We start from the raw sequence: 2971 nt of genomic DNA, 5'->3' as shown, positions 1-2971 counted from the left end.
AAAGAGTGTTTGTATTAGAGAAAGTACTGAGTGTAGTACCACTAGAGAAATAATAATAAAATAGTTCTTAGTGTCCACCACCCTTCTCAACTCGCAAGTGGTATGAGAGCCACTCTCAACTCAACATTAACGTTTGTTCATTAGTTTTCCCCCCTTCTTATCTTCAGATAAATCTGTTTGTTTAGCTTCATTTATCATGTTATGATGATTACTTTAGAGTTCAAAAACTCAAAGTTTATCTTAGGTTGTGTTTAGGGATGCACCGGCTTAGATGAAAATAATTTACTGTACTTATAATTTCGGCATCCCATACGAACTTTTGATACTGCCATGAATAGTGGTGCCCGGCCTTAGATTGAGCCGTTCTCCAAACTTACCTTAGAGGCCAGCAATGGACACAGGCTTTGGGCCAATCCGTATCATCCGCTTTCCAGTCCATTTAATAGAAAATTCTATCGAATCATTCTGAATGCGTGGGTGATGTTCTGAGCTATTAGAAAGAGATAAGAGAGCAATTTGAGCCGCTCTCTTGTGCAGTTCATATACAAAATTTTGTAAGTTTGTTCTCCTTACCTTTTTTTTTCTCTCCACCTCTAACATGCCTCGGCTTTTCGTTTTCCTTAACGACCCTGGATTTGTTTACTAGGTTTTGTAAAGCACGATCGAGTCTGTCAATTGAAGCTGCAAGAATCATGGCTATCATTTCTCCCTCTCCCCCCTCTCATTCTATAAAATAATGTTAGGGGCACACCCCCTACCACACCACCAACCACACCCCCCTCTCTCATCGCTACAGTAAACCGGGCCCCACATGGGATTTTAAAATTTGCTTTCTGGCCGCTGCACGTCAAGCTACGCGAGACACGAATACCAGCGTTTGCTCACCCACCGTATAAAAGTACATAAAAGGAAAAAAGTTGATCGGTTGTGGGCCAAAAAGTACACTATAAATTGAATGTAAAGTGCAGTAGCTCCACATCTACTACCTCTACCCTTTTTTTCCATTTTGATATAGATAAGGGTGTCCTGTGCCTGGCTCCTGTATATATATCAATATGTGCACCTTCTTATATGGGAAGCCAGCTTCTTGTTCAAAGCTCTCATTTCAAAAATTCTTCATTTCAATCATGAGAAGTGTATGATGCTTTTTTTTTAAAAATGCATAAAATGGTGTCATGGATAGAAGAGAGATGGAAAAAAGTAATATTCGTAAAAAGTCATGGATTTCGCTCGTATGAGTATTCAGTAATATTCTCATCCGCATAGTTTAGCACATTAACAAAATTATAGAACCAATGGAGAAGACTCCGACATTGTATAATAAAAAGAGTTAATCTAGAATTAAGGCTAATTCTTGCTAAAACAAAAGGAAATGCATGTTTTGGTTGTGCAAGAAGTTAAAGAGACGGTGTTAGACTAAAACAGACGCTAAGAACTAATTTCAACACGAAAGCTATGACAATTGGTGCGAGCTACCATTTTAAACCCACAACTCTTCGAATCTTATTCATTGTGGAACTATACTCACACGTGAATACTCAACTTCTCATTTCGGGGAGGTTATCGAGTTATCATATTACATTTCGGATGAAACCAGCATAAACATCGCGTTATGGACTCGTCATGTCAGCAAAAAACCCTTTTACAAAAATGCATAAATGGTACGATTTAACTATTCTGACCAATTCATCAAAGAAGTTAACCATCATGTGACTATAAAAAAATGAGACCAATATTAATTGAAAGATCCCACTGCACCACACGAGGGTACTCTAGAGATCATTTATTACATAGCTCTTTAATAGGTCTCGGTGCTCACAATATTATTAAATCTTAGGATTGCACCTAATTCTCACCCAACTGTGTCTGTATCCTTCTCTTTTGTGGGGTCAATGGCAAAGGAAGCAATGCTACAAATCATCTCAAACTTCTCTCTCTCTCTCAAAAAAAAAAAAAAAAAAAACCCCCCAAAAAAAAAAAAAAAAAAAACCCATTGATATGTTACTGGATGATCTAGCACATATTTTATGTGATCTCTCTTTACTCCTTACAGAATTTCTTTGGAATATTTAATAGAAAATGAAGAAAATTTTCGAATCTATTGTTTTACGAAGGGTAAATTTTTAGGAAAGAATACAAACCGATCAACAACTTTGGCGGATAGGGTACTAAATGGGCTTTTTGCGTACGTACACACAAATTTCGTAACTGAAAGGGCTATTTGCACATGAAACCCTCCAACTCCATGCAGTTGTGAATTTGCCCTTCAGATGGAATATCCTAGCATAATCCATCATATCCTCCACCATATTATGTTAAGCATTGAAATACATTAAAAAAATTAGTCTACAGCAGGAGCGGCCTAGGATGCAATTGACATTTGATAATTGCGTTGTAAGGTCTTTCACAAGTTTGAATGTGCCCCTCTATTTAAAAAAAAAAAAAATTACACTTGCTTATATAACAAATAAGTAGTAGCTCATTTGAGCCTATTTGCATTAAATAACCCCTTTCATTTGAGTTTATTCCATAAACATATAACTCACAATTATATTTTTATTTTTAGATAAATAAATGCTCGTCGCGCACCCTCATTAAAAAAATTCTGAATCCGACACTAAATCCACCCTTAATTAACCGTACATTGCACAAAAATTCAAACAAAAAAATACCTATGAATTGATGGGTACTTATAAGAGAACCTGTATCCATCTAAATCTAAATATAGTAATTGTTAGAGGCAACAACCCACTAATACAAAATTAACAATAAAATAATGCAAAGTGTGGGCTTTAAAGTCAACCCTCCCTCTCTTCACGGTCTTGAAGCCGACCCATGACCCGTCCTTCACCCCAGAACCCCCGTTTCTCCCTTTTCTCCAAAGTGCACTTTTTCTCCCCCTTTTTCCACAATGGCACTCTCGTAAATCCCCTCAAAATACAGCCCCATTTGCAAAACACCCCCTCAAAAA

Source organism: Asparagus officinalis, chromosome 4 (assembly GCF_001876935.1).
Source record: "Asparagus officinalis chromosome 4, Aspof.V1, whole genome shotgun sequence".
NCBI classification, from domain to species: domain Eukaryota; kingdom Viridiplantae; phylum Streptophyta; class Magnoliopsida; order Asparagales; family Asparagaceae; genus Asparagus; species Asparagus officinalis.
This window is presented reverse-complemented; position numbering follows the sequence as displayed.